At 40.1% G+C, this 12,760-nt stretch overlaps 2 protein-coding genes across 6 annotated transcripts in view; one reads left to right on the top strand and one right to left on the bottom strand.

The window, feature by feature from the left end:
• Window positions 1-8,378, bottom strand: part of DTX3L (deltex E3 ubiquitin ligase 3L) — a 55,100-nt gene extending 46,722 nt beyond the window's left edge. For 2 of the 3 annotated variants that reach the window (XM_058437425.1, XM_058437424.1), the window contains exon 1: window positions 8,181-8,378. The gene's annotated coding sequence lies outside the window, so the exon portion shown is untranslated. Of the gene's footprint in view, window positions 1-3,025; window positions 4,483-8,180 lie in introns of those variants that run through there. The other variant, XM_058437427.1, reaches the window with a different exon arrangement.
• Window positions 8,379-8,460: 82 nt separating this feature from the next.
• The window catches only part of KPNA1 (karyopherin subunit alpha 1), a 92,897-nt gene continuing 88,597 nt past the window's right edge, over window positions 8,461-12,760 (top strand). Inside the window, exon 1 of one of the 3 annotated variants that reach the window (XM_032150019.2) lies at window positions 8,461-8,638. The gene's annotated coding sequence lies outside the window, so the exon portion shown is untranslated. Of the gene's footprint in view, window positions 8,639-8,874; window positions 8,943-12,760 lie in introns of those variants that run through there. The other 2 variants (XM_032150020.2, XM_058437428.1) reach the window with 2 other exon arrangements.

The raw sequence follows: 12,760 nt of genomic DNA on the forward strand, positions 1-12,760 counted from the left end.
AAACTCTGAGCTGCAAGAAAGCATTTTGAGCCAAGAAATGGTAAATATGGACACATCATGATGACCGTTGTCTTTATAAACCAACATATAGAAATGTCTAATTTTGGCAATAAGACTGAAATAAAATACTGGAAAATGAACTATGTAATATGGTAGAGTGGTGACTACAGTTAAAATGTTTAATAGTCCTCATGCTGGGCCAGGTGCTATGGTAGGCATCTGTAGTCCCAGCTACTCTGGAGGCTGGGGCAAGAGGATCCCCTGAGGTCAGGAGTTCAAGACTGTAGTGGGCTATAATTGCACCTGTGAATAGCCACTGCACTCCAGCCTGGACAACATGGCAAGACTTCCATCTCTAAAGAAATAAATAAGCCCTTGCAAGAGGAGATTGGAGATATTAAGTTTATTAAGCACATTGAAATTTAACAGCAGCCACTAAAAGAAGAGAAATAAAGCATGTAACTTCCAAAGAGTAGGCAAAAAAATTGCATTTAAAAAGTCAGGGCTGGGTGTGATAGTGTGTGGCTGTAGTCCCAGCTACCCAGCAGGCTAAGGCGAGAGGATTGCATGAACTCAGAAGTTTGAGGCTGCAGTGATCCATGATTGTACTACTTCACTCCAGCCTGGGTGACAGAGAGAGACCCCAACTCAGGAAGAAAAAAGAAAGAAAATGTCAGGGAAAGTAAGGAAGGAGGAAAAATGAAGCAAAAAGAAAGAAAGAAAGATTAAACAACACAGAATGGTAGAAATAATTCCAAATGTATATGTGATCACAATATGTGTAATTTGGATTAAACTTGCTAGTTAAATCACAGATTGAGAAATTGTATTTTTAAAAACTACATATTGTTTGTAGGAGACATAACAAAAATCATTAAACTACAGAAAGATCGAAAATAAAAAAACGGAAAAAATGTAATTAGCAAACACTAACCAAAAGAAAGCTGGTATAGCTATATTAAAATTGGACAAAATAGGCTGGCTGCAGTGGCTCACGCCTGTAATCCCAGCACTTTGGGAAGCCAAGGAGGGCAGATCACTTGAGCCCAGGAGTTCAAGACGAGCGTGGGCAATATGAGTCTTGCTCTCTACAAAAAATACAAAAATTAGCCAGGCATGCTGACACGTGCCTGTAGTACCACCTACTTGGGAGGCTGAGGCAGGAGGAACACTTGAGCCCAGGAGGTGGAGCCTGCAGTGAGTCGAAATCACACCACTGCACTTCAGCCTGGGTGACAAATTGAGGCCCTGTCTCCAAAAGATAAAATAAAATAAAATAAAATCTGACAAAATAGACGTTAAGTTGAAAAGGATTATTAGGGATAAAAATGGCTACCTGATAATAACAAAAGGTTTAATTCATCAGGAATAGAAATAAAGCTAAGCCCATATGTATTTAATAGCATAGACTCAAACTATTTAAAGCAAAACCTGACAGAATTATAGGCAAAGGGGACAAATCCACTATCATAACGATTTAACAGCTCTCTCAGTAACTTGTAGATGACCCAGTAAAAAAAAAAAAAATTAGTGAGAATATAGAATTGAGTTACACAATTTTTATTTGATTTATAGGTATAGAATTCCCCACCCAACAATGACAGAATACATAGTCCTCTTAAATAGACACTGAACAGTTATGTATATTGACCATATTCCAAATTTAACAATTTTCTTTTTATTTATTTACTTTTTGCCAAAGACCCTAGATAAGAAATAACTAAATTCAACAGTTTTAAAGATATTCTCAGTTGGTCTATGTTCTTGGGCCATCATCCATTATGCAATTAACATATAATTCAATTTTTAAAATAGCTTAAAATAAATCTGTTTGGAAATTAGATATAATCTTCAAAATAATATCCCATGGGTCATGAAAACATAACAAAATAGAAAATATTTAGAACTGAATGATAATGAAAATATTACTACCACAGCTTGTGACATAAAGCTAAAATAGTGCTTAAATTCTTTCTAAGCTTAAGGGTTATATTAAGAAAAATAAAAGAATAAATCAATGAGCTAGGCAGACATCTAGATTAAGATAAGAAAAAATCAGAGCAAACTTGAAGAAAGAAAATATAAACAGAAAATAATGAAATAAAAACAATATCCAATGCAGAGAACAATAAAATGAATAGCTGTTTTTTGGTAAAGATTAAAGAAACAGACGAACCTTTGGTAAGACTGATCAAGAAAATATAAGAAAAGGTACAAATAGAAATTGTTAATAATAGAAGAATGTAACCAAGACACTAGAGATCTAAAAGTAGTAACTAGAAACAGTTTTGTGCTAAGTCAAAATTTGGACAAAATGTAGACTTTCTTAGAAAAATATAATTTACCAAAATTGATTGAAGAACTAGAAATCCTGAATTTTCTAATATCTATTAAATAAATTGAATTGGTATTTAAAAATTTACCTACCAAGCAAACAGGTAAATACAACAGGCTAAGATGATTTTGACTTTATTAGTGAATTCTACAACATATTCAAAGAACAGATTATTCCAATATTAAATAAAATCTTCTAGAGAACAGAAATAGAGGGAACACTCCCAGACAAATTTTTTAGGGCAAGTATAACCTTGATGCCAAAAAATAGAAAACAGTCAAGATAAAAAAATTATAGATGAATTAAATTATGTAAGTAGATGTACAAATTCTAAAGAAAATATTAACAATTATAATTTGGCTCTGTGTAAATAAGTAAATCATAGTCAACTTGGGTTTGCCTCTGAAATGCAAGGATAATTTAACTTTCAAAAATCAATTAGTGTAACTCACCATATAAATACACTAAAGGTTGTGCTCATCTCAATATTTAGAGAAAAATCACCTGATAGACAATTCATTAAAGGATAGCTACCAAAAACAAGTATTTCATGATTAAACATTAGAATGATTCCCTGTGAAATAATGAATGAGACAATAAATGCTTCCTTTTACTACTCATCAACAATCAATTAGAGGTCCTGTCCAACATAATAAGAAAGAAAAGACGGCCGGGCACGGTGGCTCACACCTGTAATCCCAGCACTTTGGGAGGCCGAGGCCGGCGGATCACGAGGTCAGGAGATGGAGACCATCCTGGCTAACACGGTGAAACCTCTTTTCTACTAAAAATACAAAAAATTAGCCTGATGTTGTGGCGGGCGGCGGTAGTCTGAGGCAGGAGAATGGTGTGAACCCGGGAGGCGGAGCTTGCAGTGAGCCGGGATCGCGCCACTGCACTTAAGCCTGGACCGTCTCAAAAGAAAAAAAAAAGAAAGAAAGAAAAGAAAAAGAAAGAGAGAGTGAGGAAGGAAGGAAGGAGGGAGGGAAGGAAGGAAGGAAGGAAGGAAGGAAGGAAGGAAGGAAGGAAGGAACAACTAAAAATGGAGAGATAAAAATGTCATTGATCATAGACACCTTACGTAGTCACTGTTATTTTTTTCCTGCCCACTGATGTTTGCAACCATGATGTACAGTTCACAATAATTATAATCCATTGTTGCATCACTCTATGAAACTATGTAAAGTTACATTTCCTGATTCAGAAAGTGTTCTCTATGCTGGGTGTGGTGGCTAAGGCCTGTAATCCCAGGACTTTGGGAGTCCAAGGCGAACGAGTGGATCACTTGAGGCCAGGAGTTTGAGACCAGTCTGGCCAACATAGCAAAACCCCATCCCTATTAAAAATACAAAAAAATTAGCCAGGTGTGGTGGTGCACACGTTAGTTCCAGCTACTCTGGCAGCTGAGTCAGGAGAATCACTTGAATCTGGGAGGTGGAGGCTGCAGTAAGCTGAGATCACACCACTGCACTCCAGCCTGGGTGACAGAGCAAGACTCTATATCAAAAAAAAAAAAAGTGTTCCCTCTAGCTCTTAGGTAATTTGACTTGAAAACTGAAGTTTCAGATCGTCACCTTGATTTCTATTAAGATTTTCACAAAATCACAGAAACATAAAACAAAGGGTATCATGTCTTGGCCAAATACAAACTAGACTTGGCTCATTTATCTGCTTTTGATGTAAATGATAATTTTGACGAATTCTATTCTGTCTCTTAACTTCTCACCAAATAAAATGAAAGGATCTCATCTGCTAAACAATGCCAAAAGATAGTTGTGATTTGCTTACCTCAGATATGGAGGCTTTGATAATGAAAGTTTTTGGTCATTTCAATTTCCTCAAAATGTACAGAAGCACTTAATAAAATTTTTGACTTTATAGAAATGGAAGGAGATAGCTTCCTTAAACATGTGTCTATAAGGTGGCTATCACTGAAGCTGGCCACAGAAAAGATGTTAAAATGTTGGCTTGCCATAAAATATCTGAGTGTAGAACAAAACAGCATGGTCTGCTTCAATTTATAAATACACTGAAGATGAGAATGGAGAGAAGGTTTATAATAAAACAGAAATAAACCTGCTGTTTCTCCGAAACTGTCTGATAATCCTCGAAGAGGCCATAAGGAGCCTACAAGGATAAACTCACTGACTTGAAGTTGTTCAATGTTATGTGTAGGTTGCGATAAAAACTCCAACAAAGAAAAATAGGCCAACTTTCTGGAAATAAGATTGTTTCAGAACTTTTAAAAAAAGTCTCCAGAAAAAGGCAAATTAAACAGAACTTTCTGGATTTCTTTACTACAGCTGTAAACTTACTTGAAATCTAACTTCAATTTTATAAGCTCAATTCTTTTGTTGTTATTTTGCTGAAGAGTTAGAAGTGCATAAACCATTTTCTCTGGGGAAATGGGGTTTAACTGAGGATGACATCCAATGTACTTCAGAGTGTTTAAAAATGATAGTCATTTCACATATGGAACGCCTACATGGTTAGTTTATAGATGCAAAGGACATGATTGATAGACAAACAGCAGGTTTACCTGAATATACAAAGTGGATGGACCTTTCGGAGAGCTGGAAATGAATTCCTACAAGTTTAAAAATGTGCTGTGCTAGTAAATAAAATCCTAAGTATTTTGTGCTCCAACAATTTTGTTTACAGAATATTTAGCTTTATGTCATTACTTTGACAACAGAAGCAGTGTAATGTAGGCAGAGGAGCAAAGCTGCAAGTCAAAATTAGTTTTATGTTTGACTGTATTCAGTTTTACTATCACACAAAAGAAAAGAAAAATGTCCTTAAGATCCCAAGTAGTTCAGAAAAGTATTAATGGAAAAGGAAACAGAAAGAATAAAAATATCTCAAGCTATCATGGGACAGAAAGAAATATGTCATTATTTTTTATTTAATATAGGTAATATCTATTTCATTAGTTCTATTGTATACATTCTTTAAAAAATTCTTACAATTATTTATCTCAAGAATATAGGATGATATAGCCTACAAAATTCAAATATGCAATAGAGCTAAATTGCTATACCAGAGGAAAGAAAGAAACCTTATGAAATTGTTGTATTTTTCTCATACATATTATTTGCTTAATTAGTCCCTCTATTTATTACTACTAGTTGCTTTTTTTTTTTTTTTTTTTTTTGAGACAACATCTTGCTCTGCCACCCACACTGAAGTGCAGTGGTGTGCTCAAACTCCTGGTCTCAAGTGATCCTCCCACCTCAGCCTCCTGAATAGCTGGGACTACAGGTGCGACTCACCATGCCTGACTAATTTTTTTGTGTGTTGAGATGGGGTCTTGCTATGTTGCCCAGGCTGGTCTGGAACTCCTGGGTTCAAGTGATCCTCCTGCCTCAGCCTCCCATAGTGCTGGGATTACAGGCATGAGCCACTGTCCCCAGCCTGCTATTTTATTTAATTGCATTTATGCAACAGAAAAGAAATACAACAGAATACATAATTCTAAGTAAATATTTATTTTTCATGTTTTTATGTTCAAGTAATTTATATGTTAGATTAGCAAAAATTTAAAAAGCCAGACATTTCTAACTGTTAGCAAGTAAAGAGTATCTTATATACCATTTATAGAGTACAAATTGGTACAATCACTTTATGAAATAATCCAGCAATGTCTAGTGTTATTAGTTTTCTATTGTATAATAAATTAGCATAAACATAGTATATCTTAAGACACATTTATTATCTCACAGTTTCTGTAGACCAGGAGTCTAGGCACAGTTTATCTGTTTTCTTTGCTCGGGGTCTCACAAAACTGCTATCAAGGTGTAAGTCAGGCTGTCTTCTCATCTGGAGGGGACCTCTCAGGTTGTTGGCAGAATTCATTTCCTTGTGGTTGTATGACTGAGGGCCCTGGCTTCTTACTGGTTGTCAGCTGGAGGCTGTACTCAAGTTCTAGAAGCCATCTGCAGTTCCCTGCCATTTAGTTTTCTCCATAGGCAGTTCACAACATGACAGCTTGCTTCTTCAAGGCCAGTGAAATCTCTAGCTCCAGTCTGGAAAGACAGTCTTATATAATGAAACGGAATCATGGGAGTGACATTCTATCAACTTTGCCATATTCTGTTGGCTAGAAGTAAGTCAAAGGTCCCACCTACACTCAAGGGGTGGAGATTATATAGGCAACACCAGGGACCAGAGATTATGGGGGCCATCTTAGATTTCTGCCTAATACATATAGTAAGGTTAAAGATGCAATGTCCTAGGATCTAGCAGTTTCCCTATACACAGTAGAGATGTACAAGAATGTTCACAGCAGCATTGTTTGTGATAGTAAAAAATACTGTTCTATACTTTCAAATTTCTCAAAATATAAAATGATATTGTCAGAGAGACATTAGCTTATAAAACACCATGTATGGTATGATAACATTTTTGTAAAAGTAACATACATAGGAATTCAACTTCCAGCAATGGCCTACTGTTATTTTCAATCAACCTTTCCACTACAGAGAACAACTGAACAAAATATAAAAACGTTAATGTACTGAAGAGCTACCCAGGAGGTGAGAATTTGTGAGTGCAAGATCTGGAAGAAAAAGAAAGCCACCAGAGGTGAGCCTGATATTTGCCATCATTTTTCCAAAGCTAAGGTGATTGCTGACTCTGAAAGCAGTGGCTGAAAAAGGGAGCAGAGCTTATGGCTGTCTCATGGTGCTTAGAAGGCCCACCAAAGAGAAGAGGCCCTAGTAAATACCCCAGACTTTTGGATGGGACCATCAAGGACTAGCTAGGAATAAGGGTGAACCGGAAATAAATCAGCTTTCCCAAAGACTGAAGACCGGCTCTGAATAATCAGTCTTAGTTCCTTATTGGAATAAGGTGATCTGTCTTCAGTCTAGCTGTGGTCAGGCAAACTTGCTCTTAAGTCTCTCCTGTTGAACACAACTTCCCTTTCCCCAGCCCCCTTGCTCAAACTCAACTCCGATCTTAGTAAACACAACATCAGCGGGAGAATGCTGATGCAGCAGAGAGAAGTCCAGGACAAATGAACATTGCATAACCTAGGATTCAGGTAGAGTGGTCCTCTCTCCTCTCCTCTTCCCTGGGACATTTATAAATGTATTAATCTACCTCATCTCTTTCACCTTGCTTCTTGGCATGTATTTTAAATCTATCTACTATTCCGTGACCCCTGCTAGGCTGGCTTCAGTTTTTCTTCTTTTGAAGCCACTACTCCATTTGCTCCCCCAAAGAATTCCATCAAATTTAACATTAACAATCATTTGCTCCAAGTTTTCGTTTGAGAGCACTTGAGAGTAAAATGAGTATGTGTTTCATGTAGTTTCATTATTATTATTATTATTGTTATTATTATTATTATTTTTGAGGCAGGGTCTCACTCCAGTTGCCCAGGCTGGAGTGTAGTGGCGCGATCTCGGCTCACTGCAGTCGCATCGTCAACCCCGGGCTCAGGTGATTCTCCCACCTCAGCCTCCCGAGTAGCTGGGACTTTAGGCGCCCGTCACCACCCCCGGCTAATTTTTGTATTTTGAGTAGAGACGGGGTTTCGCCCTGTTGCCCAGGCTAGTCTCAAACTCCTGGCCTCAAGTGATCCACCCGCCTCGGCCTCCCAAGGTGCTGGGATTACAGGTGTGAGCCACCGCGCCCGGCCCTTAATTATTTTTGATACTACTCATACATTATCAAGCAAAGGGGATGGGAGATAATTAAAAAAGGAATGTCCAGAATCTTCCTGCATTCATGCTGTGTGTGAGCCCTTTAGACACGAGGCGCTGACCTACTAATTTTGTAATACTCCCTCAGCCTTCAATCATTCCATCATTCATTCCATCAACGCGTATTAGGTACCTACTATGTTAGAAGCTATACAGAGGTGAGCATCGATCCGCCCTGGAAGAACTTAGCAAAGACAGGTTTGTCCATATAACTTTCTCCAACCTTTGCCATGGTCTGCAAACCTCCTTCTTAGCGAGACCGCCTCCCCGACCCCAGACTCTTCACAGGCTGGGCGCTAACCGTTAGGAATGTCCGGCGAGAGAGCGTTACAAGACTACGTCTCCCGGCAGCCTCTGCGGCAAGCGCCGGAGGGGCGCGCGTAGGCGCTGGGGCCGGCCCCCGCACGCAGGCGCACTGCGAACGCCGGCTGAGCTGAGTCTAGCTTCTCGGTGCGAGGCGGCGGAGAGCGAGGCCTGGTGAGCACCGCCGAGGCGCGGGCCAGCTCTTCGAGGTTGTGCGCGGGAGCGGCACGGCGGGCGGGCGAGCGAGGGGCTCACTTCAGCGGTGGCACCGGGATCGGTTGCCTTGAGCCTGGTGAGTGCTGGGGCCTTGCGGCCCCGGCCCCTCCCCCTCCCGCGGGCAGATCCGGGCAGTCCCGGAGGGACTCAGGAGAGGCCCTGGGGCGAGGGCTGGCGCCGGCAGGGCCTAGAGCCGGGCTTCCTGGGCCCGGACGCTCGCACCGCGTCCGTGCGTCACGGGCCCGGCTGTCCTAACGGCCGCGCGGCCGGCGGAGGAGAGGGTGGGGGTGGGGAGCCCTGGTGTGATCGCCATCGGGAACGCCGGTCGAGGCGAGGCGGGGCGGGGCGGGGCGGCGCGGCGTGGCGTGGCGCGGCGGCGGGTCTGTAAGCGGCGCCGGGGACTGCGGGGCACCCAGGCAGCGGGCGGAGAGGAGGCGAGCGCGGAGCCTGCGCCGCGGCCGGGCGGCGGGCGGGAGGCGGGGGTGGGCCGCGCAGAGCGCGGTGACAGAGGCACGAAGGAGCAGGGGTGGCGTGTGAAAATTCTAACCCTGGCAAGAAGGGACCGTCTTGGGAATTCACAAGTTACAGACTGGGTCGGAGCCGGCGGCCCGGAGGGAGGTGGGGGAAGCGGGGGGGTGTAGACGGCCGGCTGCAGTTTAGCGGTGTCATAACAACATGGGCCCGGAGCGGCTGATCGGGGGTGTGGTAATTATAGGAATGACAGAACTTGGTCTGCACACCGCGTGTGCGATGCGAGGGAAACTGCGAGGTATCGGATTAAGCTCAAAACGGGAGGAGAAAACTGAAGGATGACTGGAGTCAAGGAAGTCGTCATGAAGTAATGTTTTAGGATTGAGTCGTGTTCCACTTTTAAATGAAAGCGTTCAAAATATTTGATTTTTAAGGTTTCAACTCAGAACAAACGATTGCCGAGTTTTTGTTTGCATTTTAAAGAGATGGGGTCTCGCTCTGTTGCCCAGGCTGTGCTCCAACTCCTGAGCTCAAACTGTCCTCCTGCCTCAGCCTCCCAAGTAGCTGGGACTAGTCTTGGGCAACCACACCCAGCTCTGCAGAGTATTTTTTTTTTTTCAGAAACGTACGTCAAGTAATATTAACTTGAATTTCACCCTTTTTTCTTAAATAAACGGTTGCTTAAAAATCTCTATTAGTAGATGAAGTGATTTCCCCCCTCCTGCTTTTTTTTTTTTTCTTAAGAGATGGAGTCTTGTTTTGTTTCCCGGGCTGAACAGGAACTCCTGGCCTCAAGGCATCCTCTCCACTAGCTGGAACTACAGGCAGATGCCACCAGCAAGGCTCATTCTCGACATTATTTTTTTCTTAACTAGCTTTTGCATTTGTAATATTTTGAAAGCAGCCACAAGTTATTTTTCCCTCCTTTTTAAAGATAAAAGAGATGAAAAATTAATTTTTCAAAGGAAAGTGAGAATCAGTTATGTTGTATTTTTACTGAAATAATATATTCTTGGAAGACACTGTTTTATGGATAGATGAGACATAAGAGAAAGTAAAGGAATTAACATTTATTGAGTTCTTTTTTCAGGTATTGTGTTAAATGCTTTACATATATTAAAAACATTTGAATCTGCAGTATCTGTTAATTTTTCTATTTTACAGATGAAAGCATTGACAATCAAATGTTAAGTAACTTACCTAAGGTCTTCCAGTTCTTGTTGAGAACAACCTTAGACCTAAAGTTACTGCCATTTAAATTATTTCTCTCCTTTCATACTTTTTCGTTGTTTTCTTTATTTAATCCGTTCAATCAGCGAATACTTGTAGAGTTATCTTCTAGATTTGGGGGGATATAGTCGCGATCAAAACTCACTGTCCCTGTTCTCATGGAATTTATAGTGTAGCAGGGAAAGGTAATACTACAAATATGGACTGCATAACATTTTATCAGTTATTATAGTTGAGTAGCAACTGTAAAGCGCTCTACTAAATAGTAAAGGCAGTTCAAATGGAAGCAGACAACATAAGCCTTGAGGAGTTTACAGTCCTGTAGGGCAACAAAACATACATTTATGAGAACATAGAATAAACTAAATTAGAAAGGTATCACCTGAAATCACTATACTTGCATTATGGTATTTTTTATTTTATTTATTTATTTTTTTGGATACTTGCTCTGTTGCCCAGGCTGGAGTGCAGTGACGCGATCTCGGCTTACTGCAACCTCCGCCTCCCTGGTTCAAGCAGTTCTCCTGCCTGAGACTGCTTGAGTAGCTGGGACTACAAGGGCATGCGGCCACACTCGGCTAATTTTTTGTATTTTAGTAGAGACGGGGTTTCACCGTCTTGCCCAGGCTGGTCTCGAACTCCTGAGCTCACGCAATCCGCCCTCCTCTGCCTCCCGAAGTTCTAGGATTACAGGCATGAGCCACCGCGCCCAGCCGCATTATGTTACTTTATAAGGTGGTTCTCGTAGAAGTTTCTTCACAGAACTATGATTTAATATACATCTTAGAGTTGATACTTACCAAAAGGGGCCATTAAAACCATATTTTCTTCATTAATATCTAATGAAGAAATTTCTGATTTACTTACTGGTTCCTATAAAATACAGACCTTAGAGACAAATTCTTCCTAAGACCCCAGTATTAAGCTTTTTTTTTTAAACTAATGACTGGTTTTATTAGATTATTTTTGTTTTGTTAAGCCATCCTGTTTCTCTATACTTTGACTGTCAGGCTCAGAGCTGTGTTCAATTTTTATAATTTTCTTTAGTCTCAACTATGTTAATAATTATTTTATACGTAACCTGGAATTGCTGTCAGTTGTTTCCTGCATTATTTTCTCTATTCTCTGTTGCTCTCGATGGTCCTTTTCCCTTTTCCCTTTACATTTGAGAATAGGATTATATCTTATTCTTTTCATCTTCAGTGTTTTAGCACAGTGTTTGTTGAATTAATGATAAAATACAGTTTTAATGATTTATGATGTCCATGCTTTTAAGTCTGCCAGATTGTTTTTAGATGTATGAATACTGTGTATAAAATCAATTAAGACCTTTGATTGGTCTTGCAAGTAAAGATGACTGACCTAGTGATAAAGATAACTCCTTGTTTTGTTTTAAGGTATCTTTGTACTTTGCATGGTGTTATGAATTTAGCCATAATAGGGAAGAAAACATTGGAAATGGTAAACAGTTAAACTAGCTGATTTGGGCTGATTTCTCTCTTTTGCTGCAGTAAGCAGGAGATGGCCTGAGGCCACCTGAGGGCCAGATAGGGCCTGCATTAGAAAATTTTGAGGTTGTACATTGGAAGAGTACGGACGAAGACTGTGGGAATGTACGTTTCTTTCTTTCTTTCTTTTTTTAAAGATGTTACAAACCTACAAAACAACATGAAAAAATGGTTCTGTCCAAGTGCTGTAGACTAGTTGGGACAGTTGTTGAAAGCAGGCAGTAATCCAGAATGTGGATAATGGAGATAATCTCCTTCATATAACAAGAATAATGCTGCCCTTCATATACAAAGATAAGTCTGCTTACTCATCATGATTGTTTTTCCAGCGTGAGGAGGGATATGTGCTGAGTTATCCATGAGTGCCTATGTACTCTGTGAGCAACCAAGGCAGCTTGGGGTCAGAATAGGCAGCTTGGGGTCGGCTAGGGAACAGAAAGACCGGGCGAAAGTACGAACATCTATTGATGGGTCAGATTCTGCGTCAGGTGCTTTCACTTACTTGTTCTTGCAAAACCATTTTAAGGAGGTGATTACATGTGCAAGGTGATTGGGTAACTTGCCTTACTTCACAAAGTAGTGGAGTTGGGATTCAAATAGGGCTGTTTGTACTGTGTTCACATTGATCGTTAAAGATTGGTTTTAGCAGTTCAGTCTCTTTGGCAGAACAAACTAGATGTAGTTTTAACACCATGAAATAATACTGAAGATCTAATATAAACGTTGTGAGATTGTTCAAGTTCCTTGTTTTATCAACATTAAAAAAATAAAATTTTAAAATTAGAATACCTGAAAAGCAGCTGTTCCCTGTCCCAGCCTCTGCACTTGAAAAGCTACCATTTTCTTTCTTCTAGCTGTTTCCTCTTGTATTTGCTTTCATATTTATAAATACAGTGACTTGCTTTTATTGCTATTTCATGATATAGCAATTATAGATATTATTGGCTTTCTTCTAAGCAAGATGTTCCTGTTTCACATATATATTCACG

The sequence above is a fragment of the Hylobates moloch genome, unplaced genomic scaffold (genome assembly GCF_009828535.3).
Source record: "Hylobates moloch isolate HMO894 unplaced genomic scaffold, HMol_V3 SCAFFOLD_4, whole genome shotgun sequence".
NCBI classification, from domain to species: domain Eukaryota; kingdom Metazoa; phylum Chordata; class Mammalia; order Primates; family Hylobatidae; genus Hylobates; species Hylobates moloch.